Source organism: Hypanus sabinus, chromosome 15 (genome assembly GCF_030144855.1).
Source record: "Hypanus sabinus isolate sHypSab1 chromosome 15, sHypSab1.hap1, whole genome shotgun sequence".
In the NCBI taxonomy this organism is placed as follows: domain Eukaryota; kingdom Metazoa; phylum Chordata; class Chondrichthyes; order Myliobatiformes; family Dasyatidae; genus Hypanus; species Hypanus sabinus.
Genome location: NC_082720.1, coordinates 19,289,574 through 19,306,990, shown reverse-complemented (window position 1 = coordinate 19,306,990; position 17,417 = coordinate 19,289,574). Strand labels below are relative to the sequence as shown.

The 17,417-nt window shown below is 39.7% G+C and overlaps 1 protein-coding gene across 5 annotated transcripts in view; it reads left to right on the top strand.

Moving 5' to 3' along the window:
• The first annotated feature begins 15,887 nt into the window (after positions 1 to 15,887).
• LOC132405343 (matrin-3-like) overlaps positions 15,888 to 17,417 on the top strand; it is a 41,783-nt gene continuing 40,253 nt past the window's right edge. For 2 of the 5 annotated variants that reach the window (XM_059990075.1, XM_059990071.1), the window contains exon 1: positions 16,574 to 16,601. The gene's annotated coding sequence lies outside the window, so the exon portion shown is untranslated. The other 3 variants (XM_059990072.1, XM_059990074.1, XM_059990073.1) reach the window with 3 other exon arrangements.

Below are 17,417 nucleotides of genomic sequence, written 5' to 3'. Positions count from 1 at the left end.
CAGGATCTCTTAGGCAGATAGCAGCACTGTACACAAAATTCCTAGAGGATCACAATGGAACTAACTGTGGAGAGGATCCTCCTTCTAGTGAGTAGTCTATCTTGGATCTTGATATTCAACTTGAGAATATCAGACTGAAAGCACTATTACACACCCAGTACTCTCTCCATTGAAGGTATATCTTGATCCACATCCAAATCCTTCATGCTGTTTGCCCTTTGTTCTTCTGTGTCTGTTACTTATCCACTTGAGTGAGTTGAAAGCCGCCTCTAGGAAAAATGGATACAAGGTCATGTTAGAAACACAGCTACTTCCTCAAAGTACACTGACACAAGGCAGACATCAACATAGAAGCAATGCAAAGCCTTCTTCACCAACTTGCAGCTGAGCTGTTCTTCATTGCCTTCTGCACATTTCCTAAGAGTGAAGTTGGCACAGCTCGGTGATGAAGTTGCACCAGAGGTACCAACATTCTAAAGTTTGCCATGTCATGGCTGCGTTCACCATCAGGCCACTAGAGAAACCTCAGCAGATCTACATCTTGCACATGTACTTTAACCTGATGAAACATTGATTCAGGTTCTTTTCTGAATCTGGTTATTACTCCAATTGGTGAGCTAGTAAATCTGGTCACTGTAAAATCTAAACACTAAGTGGTATTCCCTGAAAAGTCATTCCACAGTAAAGCACAACACAAAGTCCCCCCTTTTAAGACCATAAAACCACAAAATATAGGAGCAGAATTAGGTTATTTGGACCATTGAGTCTGCTCCATCATTTCATCATAGCTGATACAATTTTCCTCTCAGCCCCAGTCTCCTGCCTTTTCCTCGTATCCCTGGAAATCCTTTTGTCATGGAATGTTCCATTGGTGGACAAGTATATTTTCCCGCACATAAATGTTAGATAGTTTACAACAGTTCTTATTAGTTTTTTTTTGCATTTTCTACATCGCTACAGATAGAAAAAAAACCCCAAATCAAAATGAAGAAATAAACATACAATAATAATATAATACAAAAAAGATAATTGAGAAAGCACCCAAAATGAAGACATGTAAAATTAGTATCCTCCCCAAGCCCCGCAACAAAAAAAAACTCCAGACCAACCACAACACAATATAGAGAATATAAATCAGGACATTCAAACCCCCAAAACTGTAAATACACTTAAAAACAGAAGATAATAATGCCTACTACCAAAAAAAAGAGCTGAAAGGGACCGAAAAAAAACCTTAGTTAAGAGGAAGGTTTTGAAAGTACTCAATAAAAGGTGTCCAGACCTTATGGAACTTTATGTCCGAATTAAGAACTGAATAATGAATTTTTTCAAGGTCTAAGCAGGACACAATATCATTAAGCCATTGAGCATGCGTGGGCGGGGCAACATCTCTCCATCTAAGGAGGGTTAAACGTCTAGCCAGGAGAGAAGCAAAAGATAATATTCGACACTTAGTAGAACTCAAACGTAAATCTGTCTCACCCAAAAAACCAAACAAAACAATTAAAGGGTTAGGTTCTAAGTGGTGATTCAGAATATAAGATAAAGTTATGAAGACATCTTTCCAAAATTTCTCCAAGCTAGGAACAAACCAGTACATATGAATAAGAGAGGCCTCGCCCCTTTTGCATTTATCACAAAGAGGACTATATTAGGGTAAAATCGAGATAATTTAGATTTAGACATATGGGCTCTATGAACAATCTTAAATTGTAAAAGGCAATGGCGAGCACAAAGAGAGGTTGAATTAACCGATTTGAGAATCGAGTCCCAAGTCTCATCAGATAAAGAGATATTTAAATCATGCTCCCAAGCCATTCTAATTTTATCCACAGGGGCACGCCGTAAGAATGCTAATTTATCACAAATAAATGATATTAAACCTTTACCCAGTGGATTAATAGAAAGAAAGAAATCTATAACATTTTTCTCAGGCATTTCAGGGAAATTAGGAATTAAAGGATTAATAAAGTGTCTAATTTGGAGATATCTAAAAAAATGAGCATTAGGCAGATTGAATTTAGCAGAGAGCTGTTGAAAATATGCAAAGCGATTATCAATAAAAAGATCTTCAAAATGTCTAATGCCCTTCCAATACCAATCATGGAATGTTGAATCATACATAGTAGGTAAAAAAAGGTGATTATGTAAGATAGGACTAGAAAAGGAAAAACCATAGAAACCATAAAATTTCCTAAACTGAGCCCATATTCGCAAAGTGTGTCTAACAAGAGGATTAACAATTAATCTGGACAAACTACTAGGGAGTACAGAGCCAAGAAGTGCAGAAATAGATAAATCTTTAGTGGAACTTAACTCAATTGCCAACCAATTAGGGCATTCGGGTTGGCCATGGAAAAAAGACCAAAAGGTAGCACAACATATATTGGCTGCCCAATAATATAAACGAAAGTTAGGTAAGGCCATGCCACCCTCTTTTTTAGATTTTTGGAGATAAACTTTATTAATTCTAGAACGCTTATTCTTCCACAGATAGGACAAAATAATAGAGTCTAAGGAATCAAAAAAAGATTTAGGAATAAAAATTGGGATTGATTGAAATAAATATAAAAATTTAGGAAGAACATACATTTTAACAACATTAATACGACCTACCAAAGACATAGATAGAGGTGACCATTGTGACAGACTCTGTTTTGTAGTATATAAAAGATTGGCAAAATTTTCACGAAAAAGATCTTTAAACTTCCTTGTGACTGTAATCCCAAGATAAGTAAATTGATTATTAACTACTTTAAAAGGGAGGTCACGAAATGTTAATTCTTGTGCTTCTTTATTAATTGGGAAAAGTTCACTTCTATGTAAATTAAGTTTATAGCCAGAAAACTGGCTAAACTGATCAAGGAGTGAGAACATTGGAGGTAAGGATGTAGACGGATTTGAAAGAAAAAGTAATAAGTCATCAGCATAAAGAGAAACTTTATGCTCAACACCTCCCCCTCCAAATCCGGGTCAATTCAGGACAGTTTCGAAATGCTATCGCCAAAGGTTCTATAGACAAATCAAAGAGAAAGGGACTTAAAGGGCATCCCTGACGGGTGCCATGTTTGAGGTTAAATAACTGGGATTTCTGAAAATTAGTCAAAACAGAGGCAGTAGGACACAGATACAGCAATTTGATCCAAGAGATAAAACTTTGACCGAAGTCAAATTTTTCTAAAACTGCAAAAAGGTAGTTCCACTCTATACGATCAAATGCTTTCTCCGCATCGAGGGAAATAACACATTCAGGAATCCCAGTTGAAGGTGAATATAAAATGTTAAATAAACTCTGAATATTAAAAAAAGGAAGACGGTTTTTAATAAAACCAGTTTGATCATCAGAAATAATAGAGGGAATAACAGTTTCTAATCTATAAGCCAAAACTTTGGCCAGGATTTTAACATCAACATTAAGCAAAGAAATTGGCCTATACGAGGAACACTCTGTTGGGTCTTTACCCTTTTTTAATAAAAGAATAATAAATGCCTCATTAAAAGAGTGGCAATTTACCGTAATTAAACGAGTCAGATAGTACTGAGAATAACTGAGGAGAAAGAAGTGAAGAGAATGATTTATAAAATTCTACGGGGAACCCATCAGGTCCAGGAGATTTCCCTGAAGACAATGCAAAAATTGCAAAAGATATTTCTTCTGATGATATAGGTGCATTAAGTTTGGCTTTAAAATCAGATGAAAGCGAAGGAATATTCAGATTATTTAAAAAATGATCAACAGAAATATTCTCATTCAGAGGTTCAGAGGAATAAAGTCGAGAGTAAAAATTTTTAAATATGTCATTGCTTTCTAAGTGATCCGATGTAACGTCTCCATTCTCCTTCCGGATCTTTGTAATATGTTGTTTAGCTTTGGAACGCCTCAGCTGATTGACTAGAAATTTACCAGATTTGTCACCATGAATATAAAAGCAACTCTTACTTTCAAGAAGTTGGCGTTCAACAGGTTGAGTAGACAGAAGATTAAATTTAGTTTGAAGTTCTACACGCTTCTTGTATAATTCAGGATTTTTAGTTTGAGTATACAGTTGATCTAATTCTCTAATCTGATTAATGACGTCTAATCGATCTGTACAGGACTTTCCATTAAGATTTGCTGTATAGGAGATTATTTAACCCACAACAGTTCTTAATCATCTAAGCCAGCTACTTCCAATCTTAAAACAATCATTACTCATGGTCTGCTCTTGACCCATGGTGCATAAGAGAATGTGTGTCCTTTTTCCTGCGAGGTTGAGCTTGTTTGTGAGACTCACTATGCAGAACATTGTTGTACTTCCTTGGTCTCAGAAAGCATAAGTAACCACTGTCTTGTTACCCTTCTTAGATTTCACTTGTACTGGAACAATGGGAAGTTTACAATTATGATTACCATTCCCTGTAAGGCCAGTAGATAGCAGGGCACTACTCACTGCTGTGTCTGATTCTTTCACAGTTTGTTTTGATTCTGCACCCTTTTTGTTAGAGGGAATATGAAGTACGTTAGGATGTTTGCCATTGCATACCTTGCATGAAAGACGCTTCCCGCGATCCTTGCTGATATGTCATGTACACAAACACCCAAAGCAGACACCATTTTCTTTAAGGAAGGCAATCTTCTCACTATGAGTCCTTTTCTCCAGGTAAGGGCGCAAATCCAACATGTGCTCACTCTTGCAGAACAGACAAGCTCCTTTGGCTGATGAGACAACTTTCCTTCCATTAGATCCAGGTTCAGTCTTAGCTTACTTCTCACTGTGGCCACAGTATTGCCAATGTTGCTTCCTTTAGCCTTAGAATGATATTGCGACTTAGTTTTGTTTATACCTTTGCTTATTGCCGATGATGTAGCATCCTGTATATTCCCAAGCACCAGGTGTGTAGCAGTCTTTACTTGCCTTCCTATTAAATCAGCAACAACAGTGAAAGTAATTTTATGGTTGTGCCTATCTTGCAGTTTCCAGATCACCATTTTCCATTTATCCCTAAACTTACAGGGCAATTTCTTTACAACAATCAACATGGCAGGCATGTCCAACTCATGCATGTACTGTACTTTTTCCATGGCACTGCAACAGCTTCTAAGAGAAAGACAGTTGTCTTGAAGAGTTTTCACATCTTTAGATTTGATAGGTAACCAAGAAAGAGCCTTTTGCATGCAAGTGAATGCAATGTTCTGTTCATTACAAAATGTTTCTGTTGTAAAACCTTAGCTTTTAGATAAGTTCTCTGGGGCGACCCCTAGTGTACTGTTCAAGGAAATATAGGCATTACTATAACTGTCAGTCTTGCCTTCAATGCTGTTTTCTGTGTGATACAGCAATGTCGCCATCAAAGATTTGAATCTCTCTATTAAACTTTAATTTGCAAATCAAAGCTGAGACAGTCATTGAGCTAATCGCCGATTGCCCACCGATCCTTGTACATAGCATTTTTTATAGCAATCTCCTGGTTTAGTTGCATTAGCATATCCAATCGGTCTACAGTTGTGTACCACACGTACATCCGCCACTATTGTTTCTACCCATTGACTTAATCATGTTCTAATCTACATCTCTCAGCTACCTCTCATTAACACACCATTGTCTTCTACATTCTTAAGATTTCATTCTCCTACTAAATTGGATACATGCTTAGCAAATAGCATGTTCAAAGCTGACTACATAGTTTTGGTTACACAGCAAACAATACAACTTTTATACTCCAATACTACTTTGACCTCTTCATCTAAACCATGCTGCAAGTTATTGTCCCCATAAGCAGTTAGAGCTTTTGGAGATGACAGATATCTCTAGATATACCATGGAGAGCATTCAAAATGGCTGCATCACCATCTGGTATGTTGGGTGGGGGGCACTGCACAGGATCTATATAAGCAGTAGAAAGTTGTAAACTCAGTCAGCTCCATCATCGGCACTAAGTTCCCCAGCATCCAGGACATTTCAAGCAGTGATACTCACCAATAAAGGACCATGCATCACCCAGGACATCCCCTCTTTTCGGTGTTACCATCAGGAAGGAGGTACATGAGCCTGAAGGTACACACTTAACTATTCAGTAAACAGCCTCTTCCCGTGTGCCATAAGGTTTCTGAATGAACATTGAATCCATGAACACTACCTCACTACTTTTACTTTTGCACTGTTTATTTTAACTTTCATAATATACATTTACTTAAATTTGCAGTCTTCATTACTATGTATTGTAATATACTGCTGCTGCATTGCAATGAATTTCATGACCTACGCCAGTGATATTAAACCTGATTCTGACACAGGTTCAGAGTGACTCATTAGTGCAGGCTGAGAGTAAACACTCTGAAATACCCCTTGTGGGTGTCGTTCATGTTTCAGACACTTGAGGAACAAATAAATCATCATTGACATTGGGTATTTTTACTTTCTTTGTGCATTTTCAATATAGGAACTCACACATTAGGATTGTCCTGCCAGAGCTTTTGGCACTTGCCATACTTGAAGCCCTTAGCACATTAACTTTAGCCATTTGTGCAGCAGTTCCTTCCTCCAACTTAAGTTGTTCCTTCCTTTTCGATAGATGCCCCTGCTGTTCTTTCAGTGCATATTTGTCCTTCAATAATTGTTGATGCGTGACTAATGCAGCTAAATCAGCTTCTGTTTTATTGGTGCACTGCCTTTCTGTTTGACATAATCCTGTGGGTCACCTGCTCTATGCATGGTTAAAACATGCCTTGGAATTTGAGAAACATTGTCTTATGGAAGGTGAGATGCATATTCACTTGTTGCAGCAACATGACCTTCAATGGAACATGTTTGGTTCAACCATTGCTTCTTCTCCTCTATGAATGCACTCCAATAGCAATCAATGTTTGAAAAACTTGGGTTGTGTTTTTTTTTCCTTGTTCAGCCTTGAGAAGTAATGAGATTAGCATTATATATTACCTAAGAACATCTTAACAGAGATTATTCAAGTCCTCAAGATGAGATTGCACTTGTAAGGCATTTTCTTTTGTTTTGATAAGATCATTAATTGATGGTGCTAAAACTTTAAATTTGTTCAAATTTGTTTGATACTCCTTTTGAAGGCTTCTGATTGGATTAGCCTTTGCTTTAGCGCTAATTTCTCTTTTGCAAGCCCCAACTGCAGGGTTGTTGGCACCAATTCCATATTTTGATACACTTACTTTCCCCAGTTGCGCAACTCATTAATTCTTTGTTTACCTGCAGCACCGGTGATATTCAATTCAATAAATGTAGTCAACAAACTATCTGCGTACCCACATCGCTTAAACCAGCCTGGACAAACAGCCTTCAATTCAAACATTGGCAACTGGAATACTTCAGTACTTCGATAAAAAAGAGATGAACTCTTCAGCAAACACAACACAATCAAGCAGTGGTCCCCAGTGGATGGACAGTGCTGACCATTCAAAACTGTGTTCAAACCACAAACACACAGCATGAATTAACAAAAGGTCACAGATAATCCTACTGCAGACTGCTCTTGTCTCCAACTTGTTCTTCTCAGCATTGCGATTTCAATTTCATTAACGGGTCCAAGGCAATCCTTTGCTGTAGGCTGGTGTTCATTTGGTTGACAAAATGTAGTGGTTACTTGAAAACAAACTAAAGCTGTTGAGAGAGGAAGCCAGGAAGTGCGTCATGGTGTGACACACTTCCAAATGATGAATTTCAGAATCAAAGAAGTTATGTTCAAGCTTTTATTAAAGACAAATGACCTTGTAGCAATAAAAAAACTAATTAAACAAAACTAATGTCACGGTCTAATAGTGATACTAAGCGATATAATCGTGTAATTAGCATAACCAATCTTTCCAATTAGTGAAAAAATGAAGTAAGCATTCCAATAACATCCCAATTAGTGGTCAACTAAAAATATCATTCCCTGTGGCTCACCCCCCCCCCCATCCAATAAACAACTAAGACAAAGCGTGAATATATAGCTACACTCTTTTGGTTCTAACATGCCTCAACCCAAGTGACAGCTTACCATAATAAACACGCCACAAAATACAATACAGACAGAAAATAGGTATTTGGCTTGTACACCAGAGGATGTGAGGGACGTGCCCATGTTATTGGCCTGAACCCACTACTCTCTGCAGCTTCTTACATTCCTGCACAGTTGAACTGCCGTACCAGACCATGATGCATCCAGTCAGAATACTTTCAACGGTACATCTGTAGATGTTTGTTAAGAGTGGTTGTTGACAAGCACTTCTCCCTTAGCCAGATAAGAACAAATAAATGCTGGTTAACCTTCCATATTGCACCTATGTGTCAATATGACAGGTCATCTGAGATGTTAACATCCAGGAATTTAAAGCTGTTTACTCTCCACTGCCAAGAGAACATGTAGATTGCAGTCAGGATAACAGCAGACAACTCCCACTTTAGGTAGGATGGTCGGCACTTCTCTGCCAGATATTCCAAGTCAGGGGAGCAGGAATGGGCAATATCAACATGTCTATGCAACATGACGATTTTATCATAAAGCAGATACCACCACCTTTTACCTTAACCAATACAGCTGTCTAATTAAAGTGGTGAATTGAAAAACCTTCAGATGGGGCACTGTGTCATGTGAGTTAGGGGTGAGTTATGTCTCAGTGTAACAGAGTAGACTGTACCCTCTCGTCTCCCTCCCTCCAAGGAAACAATCTTGCTCTGAGGTCCTCATTAGCCAGGCAATTTTCAGGGAATGGAGGCCCTGGAACTATGGACTTCATTCTTAACTGAAGCTCTCCTCGAGGGCCACATTTGAATAATGGAGGCCTCTACGATGCTTTTAGCTGCAGTGCTTGCCTTCTGGATGTTATGTTCTGCCAAGTATGCTGGCTCTGTCCATGGTTTATAATAACGCTACTTCTTTTCAATAGCTTAAAATCTCAACATTTACAACAGTGGCTTCCATTGCAGTTTTTAGGCTTGAAAGGTCAGACCTAAAATACAAAGCTATTGTACTGTTAGCTATGTAGTAAAATGTCATCTCTTTCCAGCATCATTTCAAGTATTATCATTTCACAACCTTGTGTGTAGTTTGTGATGTCCTGGGGCTATGTTAAACTGTCCCTTGTAAAATTATGGTGTGGCTAATGGAAAACTGCTCTTCTCCCTTCAGGCTTGTACAAATTTCTTGATAACTCATCAGAAGCTTTTGACCTAGTTGGTCGACTTCATACCATTGGTCCAACCATTTGGAGAAGCAGCTTAAGTTGGCTGGGTTTGGGATACAGATGAGCATACTGCTGAGACATTAGAGTAGGAGGTGAACTGTTGACTTCCTAATGGGAACATCAGTGTTCTGAGAATAGTATCCCCTCAGGATGCAGAATGTGCAATGATCACTTTCTGCTTGCACTCAGATTGCTCCACCATTGATTCAACCTCCACACCTGGAGATGACTCTGGAGGTAAATTCAAAGAACTTCCTCCTTCTTGCAATCAGCTTGCTGCTCAATCTGAACAGTGACCTGCTCACATCAAAAACAAATACACATCTCTGCTCACAAAATGCTGGTGGAACACAGCAGGCCAGGCAGCATCTATAGGGAGAGGCGCTGTCGACATTTCGGGCCAAGACCCTTCATCAGGACTAACCGAAAGGAAAGATAGTAAGAAATTTGAAAGTAGTGGGGGGAGGGGGAAATGCGAAATGATAGGAGAAGACCAGAGGGGGTGGGATGAAGCTAAGAGCTGGAAAGGTGATTGGCGAAAGTGATACAGAGCTGGAGAAGGGCAAGGATCATGGGACGGGAGGCCTAGGGGGAAAGAAAGGGGGAGGGGAGCACCAGAGGGAGATGGAGAACAGGCAAAGAGCGAGAGGCAGAGAGAGAAAAAAAGGAGGGGGGAAATAAATAAATCAGGGATGGGGTAAGAAAGGGAGGAGGGGCATTAACAGAAGCTATGTTTAGCCTTACAGACGTAGGTATAGAAAGAGCAGAGGCCTAGACATGCTGCCTAAATGTGCACCTTGGTTGATGACCAATGGTTCTTTGCAAGGGTTCAGCCTCCTGAAGGATGTTCAGGTATCAACCTCCAAGACTGAGATTACAGGACCATTGAGTGTTGTGCGAATTCACACAGGGGTGTCATTAACGCATAAAAGGCATTAAGCTCATTGGGGAGTGATGCATTTTTGCCATTTATACTACTTGTTGTAGGAGGTGATGGCACCCAAGAGTTGCTACACCTGTCAGGCATTCAACTGGGTCTCCAGCTTTGTCCAGAATTGCTCTCCACTCTTACAATTGCACTCTGAAAGTCAAAACTGGACTTCTTGTAGGTCTCTGAATTGCCAGACGTGAATGCCGCTGATTTAGCTCTCGGCAGACTATAAATCTCCTGGTTCATCCAGGGCTTCTGGTGTGAGAGATGTGCTTTTTTTTGTGTAAACACACTCAACCATTTATTATATAAAATTAGAAGTAAAAATATATAATAAAATGTGCAAAGATACATAAATAACTGCATATAGTTACAATGTAAACAACACTATAAAATATGGTTTAAAGTGTTTACAGAGCAGTACAGTGAATGAGGTGGGGGGGGTGGGGGCCAACTAGAATATTTGATTGGAATTGCCTGGGGGAAGAAAATTATAAGGTGGTGTGGTTTTTGTTCTAGTACCCCATTAGCATTTTCCAGAAGGGAGCTTTTGGAAAAAGCAGTTTGCAAGGTAGATAGTTTCTGCATTGATTTTTCCTGTCAGTTTCTTTGTCCTAAACACGTACAAGTCCTGCAGTGATGATAAACTGCAACCAAAGACCTTTTCTGTTGACCTGATAGTTTTGAACATTGCACCAAATCAGATGACAATGGTTGATGTGAGGATGTTCTCTATGATGGAAGTGTAGAATTACATCACCATGGCAGATACAATAGGGTCTTTTAAGAGTCTCCTGGACAGGTACATGGAGGTCAGAAAAATAGAGGGCTATGAGTAAACCTAGATAATTTCTAAGGACATGTTTGGCATAGCTTTGTGGGTTGAAGGGCCTGTATTGTGCTGTAGGTTTTCTATGTTCGTTTCTATGTTCTGGGGAAGATGTAATTTTAATCAACTGCCAGAAGAAGCACATTCCTTGCAAGTCTTTTTTGTTAATGGAGATAAGATTTTCTCACACAAGGTTCTGTTCTATAATGATGCCCAGGAACCTGAATGTTGAAACAATGCCAAATGTGGATAATAAGCAGATGGAGAGGAAACACCTTTCTCCTGAAGTCAATAGGGATCTCCACAATCTTGAGGGCATTCAGCTCCATTCAGTTGTGATTGCACTAGAACCTAGCTGCAATGATCAATGAACTAATTATTCAGAATCAAATGACTTTTCATGGTTTCTCAGGTGCGCCAATCCCAACCTGTCACTCTTTCTCTGCCACCTGACCCACATCCCTCCTGTGGTGCTCCACCCTTGCAATTCCCAACATCCTTTGCCCCCACCAAATTTACAAACTTGCTCTCAGCTCCACATTGACTAATACATTTCTGTGCACCCTAGCTCTACTTATGTACCCAAGACCTTTGCAGAGTACTCCACATGGGGCAAGTCATTTGCTGTAGTATGATGTCCAGACCCATGTCAAGTGCATCTTTTATAGATCTCTTGGCTTTGCAATTGAATTTTAAATGTTTCTCCTAATGCAACCACCAGTTTCTCCTAGTGCAGTCACCAGTTTCAGAATACGAGATTGTCAACTATAAACTAAATTACCTCAAAAAGCCAATAATGTAAATAATGAAAGACAATATTATGAATTAAAGTCACTTCCTTAACAAAGTTTTTCAATGACAACTATCAAACCCAAAACTAGTAGTGAAGCCTGCATGTAGAATGCCCAATTTCAAGTCAATATACAATTCCTTTCCTTGCTTTCTCCCTCTCCCATCAACCCAACAGTTTTACCTATTCTGTAAGGGTGTCTCCCCCTTATATCCATTATCCCACAAGTCTTGCCATGATTCTGGCATTGTACCGGATGACTGGCAAATTGCAAATGTTACTCCACTATTTAAGAAGGGTGGGAGGCCACAGAAAGGAAACTATAGACCTGTTAGCCTGACGTCAGTCATTGGGAAGTTGTTGGAATCGACTGTTAGGGATGAGATTACAGAGTACCTGGAGGCACATGATAAGATACACCAAAACCAACATGGTTTCCTGAAAGGAAATCCTGCCTGACAAACCTACTGCAAGTCTTTGAGGAAATTACAAGCAGGGTAGACAAAGGAGATGCAGTAGTCATGGTGTACTTGGGATTTTCAGGTGTTTGACAAGGTGCCGCCCATGAGGCTGCTTAGCAAGATAAGAGCCCATGGAATTACAGGGAAGTTACTAGCGTGGGTGAAGCATTGGCTGCTCAGCAGAAAACAGAGAGTTGGAATATAGGGATCCAATTCTGGCTGGCTGCCGGTTAGTTACCAGTGGAGTTCCGCAGGGGTTGGTGTTGGGACCGCTGCTTTTTACAATGTATGTCAATGATTTGGACTGTGATATTAAAGGATTTATGGCTAAATTTGCCGATGATACAAAGATAGGTGGAAGAGCCAGTAGTTTTGAGGAAACAGAGGGACTTAAATAGTTTAAGGGAAGTGGCAAATTAAATACAATGTTGGAAAATATGGCAAATTAAATACAATGTTGGAAAATTTGGTGGAAGAAATAAACAGGCAGACTATTATTTAGATGGGGACAGAATTCAAAATGCAGAGATGCAAACTGACTTGGGAGTCCTTGTGCAGGATACCCTCCAGGTTGAGCGAGTGGTGAATACAGTGAATACAATGTTGGCATTCAGTTCTAGAGGTATAGAATATAAGAGCAGGAATATGATGTTGAGGCTCTATAAGGCACTTCTGAGACCACACTTGGGAGTACTGTGTGCAGTTTTGGGCTCCTTATTTTAGAAAGGACATACTGACATTGGAGAGGGTTCAGAAAAAAAATCACAAGAATGATTCCAGGAATGAAAGGGTTACCATATGAGGAACCTCTGGTAGTCCTTGGGCTGTATTCCCTGGAGTTCAGGAGAATGGGGGGGGGGGGGGGGGTGGAGATCTCATAGAAACATTCCAAATGTTAAAAGGCCTGAACAGATTAGATATGGCAAAGTTATTTCCCATGGTAGGGGATTCTAGGACAAGAGGGTACAACTTCAGGATTGAAGGACACCCTTTTAGAACTGAGATACAGAGAAATTACTTTAGTCAGTGGGTGGTAAATCTGTGGAATTTGTTGCTACGAGCCGCTGTGGAGGCCAAGTCATTGAGTGTACAGTATTTAAGGCAGAGATAGATAGGTTCTTGATTCGCTAGGGCATCAAAGGGTATGGGGTGAAAGCAGGGGAGTGGGAATGACTGGAAGAATTGGATCAGTCCATGATTGAAAGACAGAGCAGACTCGATGGGCCGAACAGCCTACTCCTATTCCTACATCTTATTTTATGGTCTAATCCCCTAATTCTTAACCCCACCAACCACTTAGCTTCTGATTAGCTGAGTGGACAGTCTATATATCTCAGTTGAACTTTTAACAGCTTTTTTGGCCAAATAATCAACCCTCTCATTCCTCTATGTTCAGGGACTCATAAGAAGTCATGTAAATGAATACTTTGTGAAATAAAGTTTGAAGAGCTTCCTGCAGAAAATCTGACTTAATGCTAGAATAATTTGTTGTAAGACTAATCAAAACTGACAAAGAATCTGAACACATTAGAACTTTGCAAATTCCTGCACCCACTGTAACCCCACAATAATGCAAAACAGCCACACCAACATTCCTAGTTAAATTATCTTTTGATCCATCTTTCAAAATGGTTAACATATCACAATAATTTTCCTTAACATCTTGATGAACCAATAGACTCTCCGGCATATGAGAAACCTTAGACTTCATTAAATCATGCAACCTTAAAATCAACTAGTCATTGGAAAAAAACAAGGTAGGGTCATCGAGAAAGCTGCAGTTGGGACACAATCCAGCAAACCCATATTCCTAGCATGATAAGAAGCCAGCCATCTAAAACTAAAAACACTCTTCTTGTGATGTTCCCAACAATCTCCCAACACACTTTTAACAGGGCGATCATTCCTCTTCTAACTCAAATTAATCCAGTATGTTAACGTTAACTTCAACCTCTACAACTGTAAGGGTAATTGTCCCATTTCAACCAATGAAGCCGAAACAGGAGACGACCTTACTGCACTACAACAAAGTCTCAAAGCTTGGTGCTTGCATCACATCCAAGCATTTAAATTTGAAGAGATGAAGCTGATCCATAAGGCACAAAGTCATAATCAAGCACCGATCTAATTAAGCAAACATAAATTGTCAGAGATTTTCATGTAGCACCCCAAGAATACCCATAGACACTTGAGGACATTTAGTGCTCCTTTACATTTACCAATTATTTTACTGATATTGTGCTTTCATGTCAGATTATCCAGCCACATTCCGAGAAGTCTTACCACTGACACTTCAAGAGTTTTACCATATAATTTCAAATCAAGTGCAGGTCTGTTGATCCTCTTTGTAAAACACATAATTTGTGTTCTAACTCCTGAAAACTTAAAACCCCATCTATTCATCCACTGTTCAACTTTATTAATTGCTAATTGCATCCTATATACAGTGAAATTGAAATTTCTACCTATAATCCATAAAGCTATATCATTTGCAAAAAGTTATTTACCCACCACAGTACCTATCTCAGAGAAAATATCATAATCATAATAAGGAGGCTACAAACAAGGGAAAATCTGCAGATGCTGGAAATCCAAGCAACACAAACAAAATGAAGGAACTCTGCAGGCCAGGCAGTACCTATTGAAAAGGTGGTCCCAGGGTCATGATCACCCAGCTTCAGTTGCAGTAGCTGGAGCACGTGATAAGGATGCCCCCATGTCGGCTACCCTGCAGAGTGTTATACAGCCAGCTACATCATGGTCGACGCTCAGCTGGAGGGCTGAAGAAGTGCTATAAAATCAGATGAAGAATGCTTTAAGGAAGTGCAAGATCAGACCTGAAGACCTGGAGGATGTTGCTGCTGAGTGTAACACTTGGTGACAGCTGTGTAGGGATGGGCTTCGTAGTCTGGAGATGGAAAGAACCAGAAGACAAAAAAGAGCCAGGAGAAATGCAGTCATGGTTGCCATCACTACCACATATACATGTCCCACCTACAATAGAGCTTGTGGGTCCAGGACAGGACTGTATAGCCAAAGATCTCACCGTTAAAGGAGTGGACGTCATCATCGGATTCCGATGGACAACCGAGGAAGATGGGAAAGAGTATGGTCAACGTTTCAGGCCGAGACCATTCAGCAGGATAGACTACATATATCACTGACCTTGTGGGGTCCCATTCTTTATCTCACAGAATATCGAATATACGTTATTTACCCTTATCTGCATAGACTGCCCCCAAAAAACCTCGGAAAATATATAGTCTTCGTCACTCCTAATTTCCATAATTTAATCAAAAGACATAACATAGCATATTCTTTTTCAAAAAATACTGCTTTACAACTTTTTTTTATTTACCGGTGCTTTCCTAATATCACCTTCCAAACATAAAACTGATCCAATCACAGTCTACACTTAGGAAATTGCGTCTGATAAAGCGCTAGATCACCTCTTTTCCAAAATATAATTCAACCGTTCTATTACCATAAGTTTACACAAATGAGACGTTAATGATATCGGTCTACAACTAGAAGGATCCGACTGGGATTTCCCAGGTTTTAAAACAGGCACCACTGTACTGCCATTTTCCATGAGGATGTAAGATGGCCGAAGCTCCAAATCAAGCGCCAAGTTTACTTCCCCCTCCGCGGCTTTTCAGCACGATACGCATGCGCGGGTTACCCTGCAGCGCAGGCGCAGTCCGTTCTGCCCGAGCTTCTCGTTGCCTTGCTCGGGAGCGCGCGTGCGCACAGTTGGTTGGAGGTAAGAAAGCAGGAGGGATACAGCGGAAAAAATCGAGGGGAGTGAATTGTCAGACGATTTGGATCACTCACTGGGGTTAGTTTAGAAGTGGGATTTGCTTCTTAAATTGGACATTATGAATGTGGCAACAGTGAGCCGCCTTCATGCTTGCCCACAAGGTTTTTTTTCCACGGCCGGAGTCGGCGCCATTTTGAGATGAACGAACGAAGGGGAGAAATCCGCAGGCAGCCTCAGAGAAACGGTCACCCGACAGCTGGAGAGACCTAGGTATCCGGGGGGAGTGTGAGGACAGGGGAAAACGAGAAGAGTGGGTGTTTTCTTAACGCAGACCGAAAATATTTTCGAGTAAAAACAACAAAATGGGCGCAGTATATATGGGGAGAGAGGAGACGGTGTGGGAATGCAAATAAACTGATGGAGAAGAGTGGAATGCCAGTTTTATGTTTATATTGTTACTGTCACTGGGGAGGGGGGAAATCCCAGGGTACATTACGGGATCAGTTGTCAAATAAATTTCACATGTTCTGTTAAACTATAGTCCGCTATATTAAAATTGATAACAGCTTTTTTTTACAAAAAGGGACACTGGCGCAAACTAAATGTATTTCTTTTGATTTTATTATTTAGCCAGAAGAAACTTCACTGCTTTAGCAAGGTATTTACAGAAATAATGAAAAAAAAGGGTCTTATTCCTTGAAACATCGGAATAACGTGGGTGGGGGGGGGGGCACACCAAAGCAAGTACAAGTAGTACAGAGCCACGTAAGGTGGACATGTGAATAGGTCTTGGAGATTGGTTTGCTGAAAGGCTGTAGAAAAATTGAAAGATGAAAGTAGATTTGTTTTTCTAAATTTCATATCAGTTGTCTTTTGTCACAATTGTAAGGAAAGAAATAATTATAGAAATAATGAAGGAATATTAATGAGGTGCAGTAGTTTTAGTATAAAGAGGAAAGATGAAATGTAAATGTTTGTAGATATGGAGACAATGTTGTTAGGTTGGAGCATATGAACATGAGCAGACCAAACAGCGCAATGGGGTTGTTCCTTTTGAATGGAATGATGCCAGATCTGCATTTGGACTATTTAAATATCATCCACAACTTTTTTTCATATCACTTTACACTTCTGGGTTGTAAAAAAAAATGAACTATTTACTCTTGTGGAAAGTTCCAAGCCTCTATTACACATGAAGATTTCAATTCAGAGTAGCTGGATTCAGATTGTTAATGTTTTATTGCCCCATGTTGTTGAAGTGTCTGCTGCACTTTCTAAATGATTTTAATAATATAAAATCAAACCACCTCTTAACCTTCTATATTCCAGGAAATAAAACAAACTTCAGGTCAACCTCTGTTACATTCTTCCAAAGCTAATACGGTTCTCTCTTCCTGGCCTTTAAATTTCCATGAATAAATTTTCCAGTTTTGACTGTCAAAATTTCACCTGCCAACACATTAATCAGTCAATA